Source organism: Acomys minous (assembly GCF_964271855.1).
Source record: "Acomys minous genome assembly, chromosome: 14".
Taxonomy (NCBI): Eukaryota; Metazoa; Chordata; class Mammalia; order Rodentia; family Muridae; genus Acomys; species Acomys minous.
The window spans coordinates 76,884,090-76,902,127 of record NC_140496.1 but is presented as its reverse complement, the minus strand read 5'-3'; the positions used below and the strand labels follow the sequence as shown (position 1 = coordinate 76,902,127).

At 38.3% G+C, this 18,038-nt stretch overlaps 1 long non-coding RNA gene across 1 annotated transcript in view; it reads left to right on the top strand.

The window, feature by feature from the left end:
- The first annotated feature begins 2,350 nt into the window (after window positions 1-2,350).
- The window catches only part of LOC311582852, a 33,231-nt gene continuing 17,543 nt past the window's right edge, over window positions 2,351-18,038 (top strand). The window contains exon 1 of the long non-coding RNA XR_014774276.1: window positions 2,351-2,363. This is a non-coding gene — a long non-coding RNA (uncharacterized lncRNA). The remainder of the gene's footprint in view (window positions 2,364-18,038) is intronic.

The following is an 18,038-nucleotide window of genomic DNA, read 5'->3' as shown; positions in this document are numbered from 1 at the left end:
TTTTGGCAATGTTTAAGTCACGGTCATAGGACAGGGGAGTAAGGGGAAAATGGGAGGGAGGGAGGAATGGGAGGATACAAAGGATGGGATAACCATTGAGATGTAATATGAGTAAATCAATAAAATTAAAAAAAAATTAAACTTGACCTTTGGATAAAAGAAAGTTTTAAATTATTTTCTTAATTATGTTTTATGTGTTTGTGTGTGTGTATGTGTGTGGGTGTGTGCATGTGTTACAGTATAGAAGTGGAGTCAGAGGACAGCTTGCAGAAGTCGGCTATTTGCCTCCATTTCAAGAGTCGTGGGAATGAAATTCAGGTAGTTAGGATTGCTGGCAAGAACCTTGACTGCTGAGTCATGCTGCTGCCTAGGGGAAGAAGACAGGGTCTCTCTGTGTAGCCTTGGCTGACCTGGACTTGCTTTGTAGACCAGGCTGGCCTCGAACTCACAGAGATCTGCCTGCCTCTGCCTCCCGAGTTCTGGGATTAAAGGTGTGCGCCACCAAAACCTGAAGCTGTCCTTTCATTTTGCTTTCCTTAGCCAGGTGTGGTGGAGCTTGACTTCTGAACTTCTGATTTCTTGTTTCCTTCTTTCCTTTTTTCCTTTTCTTTTTTTCTCCTCCCTTCCCTCCCACTTTCTTTCTTTGATACAAGATTTCTATTATGTATCCCTGGCTGTCCTGGAACTTGCTGAGTAGACCAGGCTGGTCTCCAATTTACAGAGATCCACCTGTCTTTGCCTCCCAAATGTAGGGATTAAAGGCTTTCACCTGGCCACTTGTTTCTTAAGACCAAACTAGCTTCTCATAGAAGAGAGTGAAAAGGAGTATCAAACATTTTCTAATTACTAAGTCAAGAAGTCAGAACTGCTGGAAGAAAAGAGTAAGTCCTGCGAAATGAACTTGGATATCTTAGCTAGTTTAGGAGGGCTAGCAGAAGCGTTGACTTAATTTTTTGCAAGTTAGAAAAACTCAGAAGTACAAATTTGGGCTCTAGGGGATAAGAGGAGGGAGGAAACTAAGACTCCTGAAGGACTGTGCTGTAGGAAGGAGGGTGAGCTCAGCGAACCAGTCGATCCAGCTCAACACGGAGGATTCTGACTAGATCTAGGAAATCTTAGACCTTGAACTTGGATTGAGGAAGTCTGTGATTCTAAAGCTCTCAATCCCCTGAATCTTCTTTGGGGGAAAATATCATTCTTATAACCCTTTAATTTTATCACTGAGATATTTTAAAATTCAGTGTCCAACAAGTAATGAGAGATAATTGGATACACCAAGAAACAAACAGTAGAAACAGACTTGAAGGTAGAGCTGGAAAACACTGAGAGTTCATGGTCAGCATGATAGTCCTTGCCTGCCTGACACAGACTTAGAAATACCCAGGTAGAGAGAATCTCAATTGAGGAATTTTGTCTACACACTGGCCTGTGGGCATGTCCGTGAGCCTTTTATTGGCTGCTATTGATGTAGCAGAGCCATGCTGTGGGAGATGCCATCCCTAGGCAGGTGAGCCTGGGCTATATATAAAAGGTAGCTGAGAAAGCCATGGGAAGCAAGCCAGTAAACAGAGTTCCTCTGTGGTCTCTGCTTCAGTTCCTGCCTTGGTTTCCCTTGATGACCTGTAAGGCATATCAACCCCTTTCTTCCCAAGTTGCTTTTAGTCAGTGTTTTATCACAGCAATGAAAACAAACTAAAGCATATGGTTATCCATTTAGGAGGGGAAATGACTCTTAAGTTTTTCTAACAGAGTGTCTTTAAGGTAGACATGGATAAGAAATGCTGAAAAAACAAAAGATAGTAAAATGTGGCTGGGTGTGAGGAGTGTGGTAGAAATCTTTAACCACTTCACCTTCCAGTTTTAGCCACTAAGTATCCATATACATCACTTATGCAGCTTTTAAACTTCTGCTCAGCTATAATACTGGTATATATAATCGTGATATATATATGTATATATTATATCTATTTATAGAAATATATATATATATATTTTTCTAACTATTGTTTTGAACACAGAAGAAATTCTAACCTTCTTTCCCTAAAGGGAGAGACAAAGTCTTAACAGCTACTATTATCTTTATTAAAGTTAATTCTTCCAGTTTCATTTATATTCCCTCCTGGATATTCTGTAAAGATAATCATAAAGATCACTACCAGCAACACTTTTAGCATAAAGTCACCAGGGGATGTGGATTTGAAAAGAACAGTTACTACATACAACGATACCCAGGACAAGTAGTGAAGAGAGCTTGCATGCTTACTTTGTATTTTGTACAACTGGTCAGGAAGCTGTGGTTGATATTTATTACTTTTTTATTTGAGGTTTTTCTTCAGTGGCCAGGATCTTCATTCTGATACAAGGTGAGCCCTTAATAGTTGACTTGCTTAAAACACACACTGTTAAATTCGAGAGTTGGATGAGGCCACCTAGAGAACCAGTAGGTTCCGCACCTCCCTTGCTGACCCCAATGTGTAGCAGCAAGCTGCCTTCCCTAGAACAATCTCACTAGCCACTCCAGCCAGTACCAGAGCCTTTCCCTGTGGTCTAGCGACTTAGCCCAATACAGTTAATTGTTAGTCTTAGCTTTCTGTTCACTTAAACCATCTTATGTGCTCTAGTAGAAACATTCTTGGTAATAAATTCTGGGATAGAGTTACTAACTGTAATACTGGAAAGTATCAGCCTTATTTTTATCTCTTGAGTCCTGGCTCTATGTCCTGAAGAAGGACATAGCATGCATGAGAGAGCATGTTTTTTGACTGGCTAAAGTACATGCTTTACACTTTGTATAATGACACCTCAGTGTCAGAGGCTCTTGTCCCCTTCCTGCCCTAATGACTGAGTCTGCGTAGGTTATTATATACTCTTTTAGCTAGGTACTTCAGGGTCGTTTGGTACTTGGAAAGACCTATTGCATAGTTATGGTCTCATTGCTACACCGTTTTGTTGGGAAATGTGTCTTTTATCATTTGCATGTAGTTTGTGGGGGACACCTTGTCTGCAAGATCATATTTGATGGTACTATAGGAAGAGACTTCAGATTCATCTCCAGAGTGTGAGTGTGCTTAATCCTGATTGTCAACTTGATTGGATCTCAAATCAAGTAGGAGACATGCCTCTAAGATCTATGATGGAATTTCCAGGAAGGAATAAGTGAGGGGACAATATGCCTGCAACCTCTTATAGTGGGCAGCATCTTCTAGTGATGGCCTGTAGGCTTTGATTCTTTGATTTTTTTTTGGGCCAGGGTTTCTCTGTGTAGCCTTTGCTGACCTGGAACTCACTCTGTAGACCAGGCTGGCCTCAAACTCAGAGATCCACTTGCCTCTGCCTCCTGAGTGCTGGGATTAAAGGTGTGTGCCACGATTGCCTGGCAAGGCTTTGATTTTTCAAAACTCCATTTTATTTAAGGTTCTTAAACACTTCTGCCTTCCTTCTAACACACTGACCTGAGGTAGGGAAGAAGGTTAGTAGGAAAAAGGGATTGTGGCCCTATTTAGACATGGTTCCTTGGGCTAATTCTACTCTGCATTGTCAGGGTACAAGCAGTTCAACCCAATAGCAAACACCAAATAGCAACACAAGTCCATAGTGGGGGCGTAATTCAGGAGAAACAGCAAAGACCCCTGAATGAGCATGAGTCAGTGGGAAGAGGCCAGAGTCAGCCAGAGTACTGTGAAAAGTTTTCTGGTGCATTTCTCTCTATGAACTGAAGACCCGCACAGACCAATACAGACCAGCGAAGACCAGTGAAGCATTGCAAGGTACAACAATGCAAAAGTGTCACCTCACTGTCTGTGGTGTTCTATTTATATACTTTCTAAACATTACATGCCCTCTCACATGTCTGTTTCCAGTAAAACATCATGTGCCCTCTCACAAGACAGCTTCCAGAAAAACATCATGTGCCCTTTCACAAGAAAATTTCCAGCAAAACATCACATGACACAGCTGAGTTTTATTTTTATTTTTATAGTTTTTAAATTTTTACACATAAATACAATACAGTACATACAACAAGAAGAACTATGAAAGAATCAGGAATTATATAAATGTTACATTCATAGTGTTTTGGCTATTTGTATTTGGCAACTTTGAAGAAAACATCTTTCCTATCTTGGTGAGTCTAAAATTCTGAATGTAAATCAGTATCTATTATATCTCATCTCTATCAACTTAAAGCATCAATCTAGACCTAAAAATAACTTACCCCCTAAACAACTAAGCTTAATTGGAAAACTAAACTATCTGGTTTTTCAACCCCACCACAGACTTTCCTATGTGTAGGTCCTAGGTCATCGGACAGCTTGCACTACAGTCAGGGTCTTTTCTCCTTTCTCACTCTGGGCCCCCATCAAAATAGGCAACCTCAAAGGATAACTGGAAATGAATCAAAGGTGGGTTTATTGCTTCCAAACTCCAAGAATTCCTAGGAACATACCTTAATGGTGAGAGAACTGGATAAAACAATGTATCACACAGACATATTCTGAAATATATCTCAAAAAACCAAGCCCCTAAACATCTACCAAATTGGAAGGTTTCTGAATTTGTATTGGTTTTGGCTCCTTCCCTCTTATAAATTCGAGTCCTCTAACATGTTCAAAATGCTTGCTACTTTCTGTTCACCAGGTTCTATATAATCCCTGGTGGGATGTTAAAATGAGTGAGGCCTTTGAACACTGATTTATGACACAGAGCGAGGATGTTGATAAAATTTTAAAGGAAGAATTTTAAAGTAATTCCTGGAGAGAAAATATAGCTACATTCGCTTCTAGTGCTCTTTTCAAATTGATATAAAGAAAAAAAATCATCTTTTACATTAAGAGCTAGATATCAAGTATTCAGTTATTTTGACAAGCTCCAGTATAAGATTGCATTTGAGGCTTCATGGAGAGATTCTTTCCCTAAAACTGAATCAAACCAAACCAAACCAAACTAATGAACTGATCAACCAACCAAAAAAAAATCCAAAGGCTGATTTTTTGAAAACTTCCAGTGCTCTACAAAAATTACCAAAAAGTAAAGAAAATTTCATTCTGACTAATGCTATTTACTTAGCACATTGCTGGGGATTGAACCCAGAGCGTGGTACATTCTAGGCAAAACTAGTGCTTTACCACTGAACAGCATCACTAGTAATCATTTCAACCGGTTTGATGCCTCAGTTGGTCTGCTTTCCACCATTAATTTAAACAAGTTTAATTAGTGTGTGTGTGTGTGTGTGTGTGTGTGTATGTGTGTGTGTGTAGGTGTGAGAATATGTGCGCACTATAGAACATATTACATATATAGAGGTCAGTGGATAGCTTCCCAGGGTCAGTTCTGCCTTTGGCTTCTGGGAATGGAACTCAGGCCATCAGGCTTGGCAGCAAGCATCTTTTCCTTCTGAGCTATCTTGGCAGTCCACCCCACACCATTTAGGCTTTGACTGCATTGCTTTTTCTCCAAATAACCTAGATTATAGATATTAATTCTGCACATGATGTGAAATCATTTGTCCTTCTTTCTTCTATCTTTTTTATTTAGAGCTTTCAAGGTAAATGGAAGCAATAGGTTTTAGAAATAATAATTTCTATATGTACATATATGCCTATCACTGGGGAGAAATTTTCTTGCTTACTTCAAGGAACTGGCGTATGTAATTACAGAGAATGACAAATATAAAATAATGTCTTGGTGGGCTAGAGGCTTGAAAGAGCCAATTTTGGGGTTTTAAATCCCAAGTCTGTCAGATTGGAGACATTGGGATGAGCTACTGGAGGTAGTCTGCTGCCAGTACTCACCCTCCCTTGGGAGAAGATCAGTCTTAAACTTTATGTGGGTCTTCCCCTGATTGGGTGATACCCAGCACTAATATGGAGAGCAATCTTCTTTCCTTACAGACCTCAGATCTTTACAGAAACATCCAGGAAAATGGGCGGCTAAATACCTGGCCTATTCAAGTTAAAGCCTGAGATGAAGTATTATACTTCCTAAGAAGTAACCCACAAATGGCCCTGCCTTTAGAAGGAGAAACTCATCTCTTACCCACTGAAAACATTGCAACCACATGACTTTCATCTTGTACCCATGTAACAAATTGCAATCTCTTCTTCACCAAGCTCTCACTTCTAGAAAACATTAAATATTGGTCTTCAACCCCATCAGAGACTTGAGAAGGAATAAAATTAATTAGCTGATAGTTTAATTTTATAATTAAGCTTAGTCTTTTAGGGATTAAGATGTTTTTAGGCCTAGATAGATGTTTTAAGTTGATAATGATGAGAAATGAGAGAGACTGATTTACATTCAGAATTTTAGATGCACTAACATAGGAAAGATGTTTTCTTCAAGGCTGTCAAATACACATAGGCAAAACGCTATGAATGTAACATTAATATAATTCCTGATTGTTTTGTGGTTTTCTTGTTGTAGGTAGTTTACTGTATATATGTGTAGTAATATAAGTATATGTGTAAAATATTTAATTTTAAATAAATAAATAAATAAGCTTGACGGACACCCACCCCCCCCCAAAAAAAAACCCAAACCAAAAACCTTCAGATACTGGTGGGAAATCTGTAGTAGCATTGCTAGGAAGAAAGCCATTGTGGGTAAGTTAACAACTTGACACACTCTGGCCAGAGTGTCTCCTCTTGAGTCAGAGCTGACAGAAGAATGGATTCCTCAAATCTACATTTCTGATAGCATGAGAATATAAAATATATGGACATTCATGATGCTGGCTATGAAATTACATATTAGACATACTCTTCAGGTCCTGGCATCTCCTGAATACCAAACAACTGTTTCTAACTCTGTCTACACTAATTGTATGTTCCTCTGTATCCCAAATCAGCACCATTAAACCAAACTTATTTAGCAGTCTATTTCTTTTGTTGATGCTGTTGTTGAATATATTACCATTAGGTCCCAAGACTTAATCTTGAAATGTCCTTTGTTTTCTCATCCCATTACATCCAATTAGCTTCCGCATCTGGCTCATAGTGAGTCTTACATTAAGCCATCTTTTCCAGTCTCATGGCTTCTTTTTGCCTCAGGTTCTTATTTTTATCTGGCTAGAACTATTGAGTCTTCAAAGTGGTCACCTTGCCTTCATTCTTTTTCTTCCACCCCACCTATTGTCACATGAGATGTTCCCTCACTGAAAATGTTAGATAGGTTTTGTAAGGCAGATTTTGACTTGGACTTTTCAGATGTTTGGAAATAGAGTGGGGCAAATATACGATGTATTTTTTACAAAATCTCCCCTAACTAGAACTTGTCCAATATCCCTTGATCAAATCCAGTGATTCAGTGAAACTGGGTGTCATACTAAGTAGAACAAAGAAAACAATGAATTCACATTGGTTCAGCTTAAACTTCATGCCAAAAGAAATCAGAACAAATTGGCTTTTACCTCCAAGGAAATTATTTCTTAAAAAAAAAAACATAGGCTGAAGGAGCTGAGCACAATGATTTATTGTTTAATCTCAATTATTCAGAAGCAAAGCTAGGTGAATCTCTGTAAGTTCCAGGCCAGACAAAGCTACATAGTAAGATCTTCCCTCAAAAACTACAAAATAAAACAAAAGGTTGGCAGAAAACCTCATACTTATGATTTTTAGAGTCTTTTTTTGGTTTTAGAATTATAGACAAGAGATGGCAGATTTCACCACCTGGACTTCTCAAGTAAATGTTTTTCAATTATTCACACGCTCCCCCCATTCCCATGATAACTGTAAACTCTTTTTACTTTGCTATTTCACACGTCTTCTCAGTTTGGCCCCAAACATTATTTTATTGTTTCACTCTTCTGCTCCATATCTTTCCCCCCTTCAAGTAAAATGGGCAACTATTCTTCTGCATATGGCCAGGTCTGCATATGGCCAGGTCTACATATGGCCAGGCCTGCATACGCCTCAGCAGTCACAATGTGGCCCCAAAGGCCTGACGGTTCCTGGATAGTTACTGCTCTTCAGTCCATGTTACTAGGCTGGAAAAGCTGGAGTCTGATCTTAGTGAAGGATGCCAGCCACAGCAACAGCAAGCAGCATTAGGGACAGACACCAGGAAGAACAGAAGGTTGGCAGACAAGACTGATTTTCTCCCCCAACCTCTTTGTACCTGGGGTCACCCTTCAGAAGGTACTACCCGCTCTGGGAGTGTCTTCTCTCTTCAGCTAATGCTTCCTGGAAATGCTTTCATGGACCACCTCCCCCAGAGGCATGTCTCTTAATTGATTCCAGTTCCAATCCAGTTGACGATGAAGATTACTCATCACATGAGAGGCAAATGCTCCGATCTTCCTTTATAAATAGCATCTTCTCTTAGCTTTGACTTCCACTTTGCTCTACTCACTGAAACAAAATCTATGATGTTATTATCAGCTCTCCCCTGTCTTTGAAAGATTGTGCTGTGAAATTCATTCAGTGCTCACAAAAAATGAACAAAGTGTAACTGTAGGGCTACATCATGATCCTTCACATTCATACATAATAGCATATGCAAACAATGGTCTCATAAGATGTTGATTGTGGCATCATAGCTATGTTTATTTATGTAAGAACATTCTATACAGTCATGAAATTGCCTAATGATGCCTTTTCATAAACTATCCCCCTTGTTCAACCATGCACCAACATTTATTTGATATTTGGATAAAAGTATTTGTCACTCTTAAAAATGAAGCTACAAGAAACATTATTGTGTATGTTTACTGATAGATATATATATTTAAAATTATGTGTATTAGTATTTTGGCTATATGTATATCTTTGCACCATGTGTATGCCTGGTGTGTTGTTTTGAACAAAATCTCGATCATCAGAATTTAACAATGAAGACTTAGGAGCCAAATGATGGGGTGAAAGCCAGCTAGCTCAGAGAGGCAGAGGAAGCACCCAGCTGACCTTCCTACTCATCCCATGTCACCCAAAAAGGAACGCTCCTTCTCCATACCATCTCAAAACAAACAAACAAACAAAAACAAACCCTCAAGCTGAATGTCCCTCCCTTCTACTGTGCATCATTCTGTCTGTCCTCCTGACTTCCTCTTAATCTCTATGTCTTTCTCCTGTGTTCACTCCCTGTCAACTAGTTGCTTGCTCTGCCTCATGACCTATGATTGACTTTACTAATCCTGTTTACAATTGTTATCAGGATTAAATGTGTGTGCTAGGGCTGAACTACACCACAACTAAAGACAGGTTCCCCCGCCCCCCCCCCCCCCCCCCCAGTAAACAACACAATCTCTGGGTTCACAGTGTCATCAAATATCTTGCCGTGTTTCCTTCCCTTTGTCTAAATAAAAAGGAAAGATTGTAATTCCAACACATTGAAACTATTTTCAATAACAACGTTATTTATGCCAAGCTTTCCATAATGTCCAGCTTGGTTGTAGTTATCAGTCTTACTAAGTATTTTTGAGTTCCAGGTTCTGTAAAATGTTTATGTCAGTCTCCTGTGAATTCAGTAATTTGCATGCCCTGAGCAGTTTGTAGTCTGAAGCTGATCTTTGGGTGGTGTTTGTCAGCTTAGTAGCAATCCTGGCTAGGTAGAGCACAGCAGTCAACCCAAAGGTGTCTACTGTTTGTGAAGAACCTGGGGGCAGAGGAGGCATGGGATAGTTTATCCCAGTGGCTAAAGTTACCACAGTCCAGGTGGATTTGTCATTACAGGGCCCCATCATTGTGGAGACCTCAAAGGTTACTGTTAGAAATGGTAGAAAACTTAAACATTTTAAATGCCATATTAAACATATCTCTGAAAGGTTTGAGGGCCACAATCTATTAAGTACATCCAGAACAAAAAAAAAAACTTTGTTCCAAGTTACCTGCTTCAGACTCAAGCCTCAATACATGTACAGGAAGATAGATGAAGCTTATTTATAGAATTAATACTTTGTATTACTACTAATATCATGACAGGAAGTTTATATATACATAATAATCATATAGATTTTGAGATAATACATATACCTTAAGAAAAGTTTTAAAGTCAGATGAAAACCAAAAGATTATGGGATCAGTGGCAATAGAATAGTTCCTTATTTATTTATTTTTGTTTTCCTTTGTCCCATACCAGGTGGCTCTTCTGATAAGAGACAGAGATTTTTCATTTTCCTTTAACAAGCATGCATGTATGGGTTTAGAGGAGTGAGCCATGCTCCAACCCCAAAGCCAGCTTTATTTTTTAATTGAATTGGGACCACATAAAGATCATTTGTCACTTATGTCTGTAGAGGGCAACAGAGACAGGTGATACCACTTGGCCAATTTACTTGTTTTCTTGGACATATTCTCTTGGACATTTTCTCTTTTTCTTAGATGTTTCATTTTTCCAATGGTCTCTGGATTCCTTAGTTGGATGCTCTTATTCACCTGGAAAGATAAAAACAAAACCCTGCCCCAACCCCAACTCTGGGAGTTCTTTTTATGGCAGGTTATATCTTTCCTAGGGCAAAAAAATTTTTTTTGGTGATAGAGTATTATTTTTTAATTGAAATAAAAAAACCTGCTTTTGAAAAATTGAAACCAACTATCTTAGTATATGTGGATAAATATACCTATATCTCCCTTTATATATAAATTCAAGATTTAAGTGTATTTACTTTTAGATCACAAAGAACACTTGTTTTGAATTGCAGCCTGCCATATAGCTATACTATTGAACATGCACCATGAATTGGAGATGATATCGATTTTTTCCTTTCGTAGTTGTTTGTCCTATAGCTAATAGTGCTACAATGATTTTATGGTTCCTTCCTCAGTATTGTTCTAAAGGCTGCTATTTTCCATTAGTTTTGGTCCATCAGTTTGGTTGACAAACTCTGATGAAACATCCATTTGCCAAATTTATTTCTTGGGTACCTTTTGCATTACTTCCTCTAGGCTATGGACTTTGGTTATACAAAGAACAAGTAGGACATTTTCTTAGAATTTGCTTGGCTTATTGCCAAGTGATAAAAAAAATTCTTCTTCAAACCTTTGCTGTTAACACGGTGTTTCTTTTAAAAGTTTGAGATTTCTAGCATGTGCCCTAATAATAGCTGATCAATTTCATCATTACCTTGTGCTATAGGGCCTGGTAGACCTGTATGGGGTCTGATATGTGTTACATACAATGGATTGTTTCTATTTCTGATTACTTGCAATTGGAGTAAATATTGAAATTAATTCTGAATCATTTGGAATAAGTTCAGCAGTTTAAATTAGTAAAACAACTCTTTCTGCATATTACAAGTCAGTAAGTATAATAAGAGATTCTTAGGAAATCTAGCAATACCATAAGAATGGCATTCAGTTCTGATTTTTGAACAGAATCATAAGGTCTTTGAGCCACTTTATTTATTTTTCCTGACTTATAACCTGCCTTTCTTTCTTTATTTGCATCCATGTAGAATGCAGGGGCTCCAGAAATTGGTGTTCACTTTACTATACAAAGGAGAATCCAATATGTTCTTTTTATAAATCGAAGTCTTTTGGTTTGGGGAGATTTGTTGCTAATCTTTTTCCCATATTACTGCAAGCTCTTTGCCCTTGTTCATTTTCTGCCCCTAATGAGGCAATTTCAGCATTAGCAAAAGGTACCACAATTTCTGCTGGGTGTATTCCTGCTAATTGACAACATCTCATTTATCCTTTTAGAATCAATTCAGAAACCTTTCCTAAATAGATCTTTATTTTAATTTTATTTATTTTTTTACTCTGTGTGCTAAAATATCTATTCTAAAATATTATCTTCTTTCTGCATAAGAATTCCTGTGGGAGAATGAGTAGAAGGCAAAATAACCAAAATACAATCTAGCTTTGGATCTAAGTGATCCACATGTTCATCCTGTAATTTCTTTTCTACATAGCCAATTCTCTTTTAGCCTCAGCTGATAATTTTCTTGAACTATTTAAGTCCTTATCACCTTGTAAGGTTTGAAGTAAGTTACTTAGCTCTTTAGTAGTTAATCCAATTGTGGACCATAGCCACTTAATATCTCTTAGCAATTTTTGAAAATCATTAAGAGTCTGTAATTTATCTCTCCTGATTTGTACTTTCTGTGGTTATTAAATTTCTAAAAAAAAATCTATCTTACATTATAGATAATTGACATAATCTCTTTGTATTTTTGCAGGAGCAATTGGTAATCTCCAGCAAGACAAAATTATCTTTATTTCATAAAAATGCTTTCTAAGGCATCTGCATCTGAATTGGCCAGTAAAATATAATGCATATTATAGCAAATTATAGATTGAGAAAACTTTATGAATTCTTTCTACAACTATTGTACAAAATATCTGCAGAAGGTAGCACTGTTTACATTTCTTGTGGCAAGTCTTTCCAATGATAATTCTTTACTGGACAGTTATTATAAGTAGGTACTAAAAAAGCAAACATTTCCCTATCACACTCATGCAAAGAGATTGTGAAAAAGCAATATTTTAAAAAATTACTATCAAGGGCTATGACATAGGTAATAAAGAAGGCAATGGGATTCCAGGCTGTAAAGAGCCCATTGGCTGAATCTTTTTATTTATGGCTCTTAAATCTGTTAATATCCTCCATTTTATGATATCTTTTTTTTAATAACAAACACAGGGGAATTTCATGGACTGACAGATTCTTCAATGTGAGCATGTGGCTGCTCCTGTACCAGCTGTTCGAGTGCCTATGAGTTTTCTTTTGTCATTGGCCATTGTTCCACCCACATGGGTTTGTCAGTTAACTATATCAAAGTTCGGTAGTTGGTACCTTCAAAAGAGCAACAGCTATTGTGTATGCTTATGGACAACCTGGACAGTCTGTGACTGTTCTTGATAATACCTCTTAATATTTTTTTCTCAGAAGCATTCTTTATTTTATGGTTTGTTTCTGAGATTGGAAGAGTGTTAATCTATATTTTCCATTGCTGCAGCAAATCATGTACACATAAATTCATGGCTATACTAGCCACATATGGCTTTAATTTTCCTATTTGTCTTTCTGGCCCTATACACTTGACCCATCTTGCACTTTGTTTTATGTGAGAAAAAAATTTCAATCCCTAGAAGCTGAATATTTACCTTCTGACGAGGCCAATCTGGATACCAAGATTTTGGTGAAATTATTGTTATATGTTTTTGTGTCTACTAAACCTTCAATTTCAATGCCATTTATCTTCATTTTTAGCTTAGGTCTCTGATCATTTATAGCACTTTGCCAAAATACTTGTTTTCTGGTCTCACCTGAATTTTTTGTTTTATCTACTGAAACTGTTCTGTCCAAGATTACATCTAGAGCAGTGATGTTTTTAAACAATAGGCATTAAATTTTAAAAATTTCTTTGTGGATGAGTGTCTCCAACAATGACAGGGAAAGACTGAATCAAATTTGATATCAAGGCCTGCAGGGGGCCTCTTTGGGCATTTCCATCAGGAGATTATATCAACGGGTTTCCATTCCTGTCCCGTGTTGATCTGCAGTCATTAGTGTAATGCTGGGCTTTGCCATATCTTCTGCATACTCCAGAAGGCTAAGGACATTTTTTAAATTATCTCTGGAAAAAACATTATTTTTAGGAATGCTTTGCCTATAACCTCTTTTCAAACGACCTGGCTTACCACAATTAAAACATTTGATATTTTTATTTAAAAAAACTTTTAGAAATTACTTCTCCTGTCAGAGTGGCATCAAATTTGAGATCCAATATCAGCTGTATCTATAATCCATTCCTCTACTGATGCTGATCTTGCCTTTAAAGGCCTGATTACCCCTTTGCGTTCTGAATTAGTATTTTCAAAAGCTTACTTCTGAATCTGATACTATTCTATTTACAGATGACATCAGTCTTTGCAACAACAACAAAAACAACCAGTGAGCATTTCTTTTGGGCCTTGTATAATTTTAGTAACTGACTGAGTCTTCAACCTTATCCCAAGTGTTTAAAGGTGCTAGATGACATAGTGTCAAGCTGTGATCATCAAATTCCAACTGCCTTGTACTGACCTTCACCTAGCAGCTGATCCTGGCAAATATCAATACCTCTGGCCTGATTTTGTTGTTCTATGAGCTTTAATGAGCTTTAATTCCTCTTTCCACCATGATTGCCATTGTAGCTGAGGACCAGGTTCCAATATTGTGGTTGCCAAATCTTTCCAGTCTTGGGAGTATAATTCTGTTCTGAACTGACCATGAATTTAGAATCTGCTTCACATGAGATGAATGCACACGATAGGAGACAACTGGTTCTTTAAATATGTCTCTAATCTAATGGGTTGATAGGATTCCATTTAACTTCTTCACAACTTTGGGCTGATGGTGAGGTTTCTATGACATTGAGAGATACAATCTGTTTAAAAAAAAAAAAAAACTCAATCATTCAGTTTTACCAATGAAGACTTGGGACCCAGATGCTGGGGTGAAAGCCTGTTAGCTCAGAGAAGCAGGGAAAGCCCCCAGCTGGCCTTCCTCCTCAGTCAATGTTCCAGAAGGAAAAAGAGGCCTCCTCCTTCACTCTATCTGCACTCTATCAAACTGAATGCCTTTCTCTTCTATTTTCTATGTGTTTCTGTATTCATCCCCTTGACTTCCTTGTATTCTCTAGGCTTTTCCTCTATATTCACTTCCTGTCAAATGGTTGCTTGCTATACTTCTTGACCTATGGTTGACTTTATTTAATCTTGTTTACAATATTCAAACAGAAGGCTTTCGGATTAAAAGTGTGTGCTATGGCTGAATCACACTACAACTAGAAACAGGTTTTTCCAGTAAACAACACAATTTCAGGGTTCACAGTGTGATCAAATATCATGCAATATTGGCACTTGTGGAAGTCAGAAGAGAGTATCAGATCTCCTGGAACTGAGGTTATAGATGTTATGAGCCACCATTTGGGTGCTGGGAATTGAACTTGGCCTTTTGCAGGAGCAGCTCATTCTCTTAACTGCTTAGCCATTTCTCTAGGACCCATATTTGTTTTTATGGAATGCACAACTAGAAAATAAACAGTTTATATATCTTCACCTATACTCCATAGCGCTATCATTCTTTCCCAAGTAGATAGTACAAGGTACACTTGCACCAGCATTACACATAACCTTTATCAGACTCATGCCTGAACTTGGTACTGTCTTTTTATTTTAGTTATTCTGGGGCATGTCCAGTGATACTGGCTGTTAATAACATTTTCTAGTCTCTTTTAGGTCCTTTAGATGTTCTCTTTTGTGAAATGCATTTTGAAAAATTGCTTGTTCTTTATGCAGTTGGGTGGCTTACTATTTTCTTACTGGCTGTAGAATTCATTATACATTCTAGTTATAAGTGAGTTCTTTGTTAAAAACACATGTCACGTCTCAGGCAGAGTCTGTCATTCTGGGGTTTGTGTTTTTTTCTTTCTCTCTCTCTCTTTTTTTTTTTTGGTGAGAAAAAAATGTTAAATTATATTTTACTATGATTATATAAATGAAATCACCCAATTTAAGATTGTATATTGTTGACTTTTGACTAATGCACACATCTGCCACCACCACCCAATCGTTGGGTCTTATTAGCTCCACTATTGTTTTTCCATGTCCTAAGTGGGAAATGTAGGGTGCATTGCCCCTTCTGTGACTTGACCAACTGCTGTTTTCCTCAGTAGGCTTGAGGCCAAGTCAGGACCATGAACATTCCAGGTCCTGGCAAAGCTTGTTAGGTTGCTGGTGGACTTATCGACCACTCTAAACATATAGAAGCTACCTTCAATCCTTAAGCCCTCAAACAAACCTTATAACACAATGTAATATTTAGCAGTGTTGGGACGCTACTAAATAGCAACCCTCTTCTCAGTAGTGTTCCCAAAGAAGGGTTGTAGCCTCCCTCCACATGTCCGTCCCTGATAATGCTTTGCACCCACTGCCTTGGCACTTAGTGCTTTTGTCCTTTGCACTTAGTGCTTCTGTCCTTGGAACTACAAATGGCCCAAGTCTGGAAGTCACTCTCCTACCTTCACCTTAGAGGATGGTTTTAAGCAGATGGAAATGCATTCTAGATGCAGACTCTACCCATCTCCACTGGAAAGCACCCTTTGGGTCCCTTAGCAGTCATCTTTTCATGCTTTTCTCATCAAGTAACCCTGTTCTGATTTCTGACACTGGAGATCAGCTTTGCCTGTTACAGAACAAAAGTCTTCTCACATAGCATGCGTCCTTTGTGTCCAGTGTCCTTCACTCCCTGTGGTTCATGCACCTCATGGTTTGTTCTTTTTATTGCTGTCAGTAGCTCACTGTGAGAATCTATTTATTCACAGATTGATAGATGTTATGAATAAAGCTGTCTAAAATATTTAGGTACAAATCTTTTTTTATAGATACTAATTTTCATGTCTCTTACTAAATATCTAGGAATGGAATTTCTATAAGTGTATATTTAATCTTGTAAGAAGCAAACAGACAAGATACTTGTAAAAGGGTGGCACCATTTTATAGCCATCCCACACATGTTTTGGTTTTCCAACCTTCAGTAACAACTGGGATTACTTCTCTTTTTACTTTAATCACTCTAGTGGGTGGGATATCACAGCAAGATTTATTTTTAGTACCTGTAGGTTTTCTTAAGTAGCCTAAGACAAGCAATTATCAAGAAATAAAACATCTGAGAAGTTAATAAGTTATGAGGGTGTTTGCCTTACTCCATTTCTGTAATAATCAAATAGCAAGAGCTGGATACTTTACAAAGAAGAAATTTCTGTCTAGCTTAGGACTCTGGATGCTAGGAGATCTAAAGGCATGAACCACATCTGATGAGAAACTTCTTACTGATAGGGACTCCCCCATTAGAACAAGTTACCACATGCAAGGGGCTCAGGAGAAGTGACCAAACTGGTTTGCATAACAAACTCAATCTCATACTCTCCATCAATGTTCTGCATAGTCCTATGTCAACTTGACACAAGCTAGAGTTATCTAAAAGGGAATGCCAATTGAGAAAAATGCTTCTATCAGATCTGTCTATAAGACATTTCCCTAATTAGTGATTGCCAGCACCATTATGCGTGGTGCCATCCCTGGCCTGGTAGTCTTGAGTTATATGAGAAAACAGGCTGAGCAAGTTACAATAAGCAAGCCAGCAAGCAGCATCCACCCATGGGCTTCTGCATACCTTCGTGTCTTGTTTGAGTTCCTGTCCTGATTTTCCTTCAGTGATGGACTGTTACTTGAAAATGTAAGCTGAGACAAATGCTCCCAAGTTGCTTTGATCATGGCGTTTCATTATAGCAATAGTAACCCCAAGTAGGACACTCAGTAACTCATTAGTCCATTAATCCATGAATGGATTAACTCATTCATGAAGACAGAGCCTTTATGACCCAGTCGGCTTTGCTTCCTTAGTCCACGCTCCCTGCAAGTGAAATATGGGGGACACATTCCAACCATTGTAGGATTGCTCATTATCATTCCGGTTCAATGAGAATCCTTGTGCTAGTGAGAGTGTACCAGTGCTTTCTTTAGGACCCACTTGATGGCTAGCATTACAACTTCTGTTTCAGCTGCCTTCTGAGGGCCCAGAGCTGTTGTAAGACAGATTGCCTCCATGACCATGCCTTGGAACCAACATGACACTATCCATGGAGGAATTCAGTGATTTGGCCAGAGAGCTACTGGGAGTCCTTACCAAGAGACTGGTGTGCCAAATGACATGCAGAACAAGAACTGGGGATATGTGGTGCTACCATGCATGGAACCTGCACGGTGGCTGTCACTGATCCTGCTCCCAGGTTTCCGGGGACCTAATCTAGCAGTTAATACTGACTCTGCTTTTGTCAACCTGATCTTTTTGGGTTGGTCTCTATCTCCAGACTCTAATATTTATTTGTTTCTTTAAAAGCTTCTCCTTCAAAACCCCTTGCATTGCAGCTCAGAGAAAGTGACATTATCTGGTGAGAAAAAAGCTAGTTATGGTAGAGATCACCATTTACTAAGTTTCATCTCAGACTTCCATTGGTAGTAATGGTAGGGGCAGGAGGGACCCCAGCTGTGATTGTAGCTGGCAGAAACCACTGAAAAGTACCAGGTAAATGGTTCTACCCCACCTTCCTCAAGAAT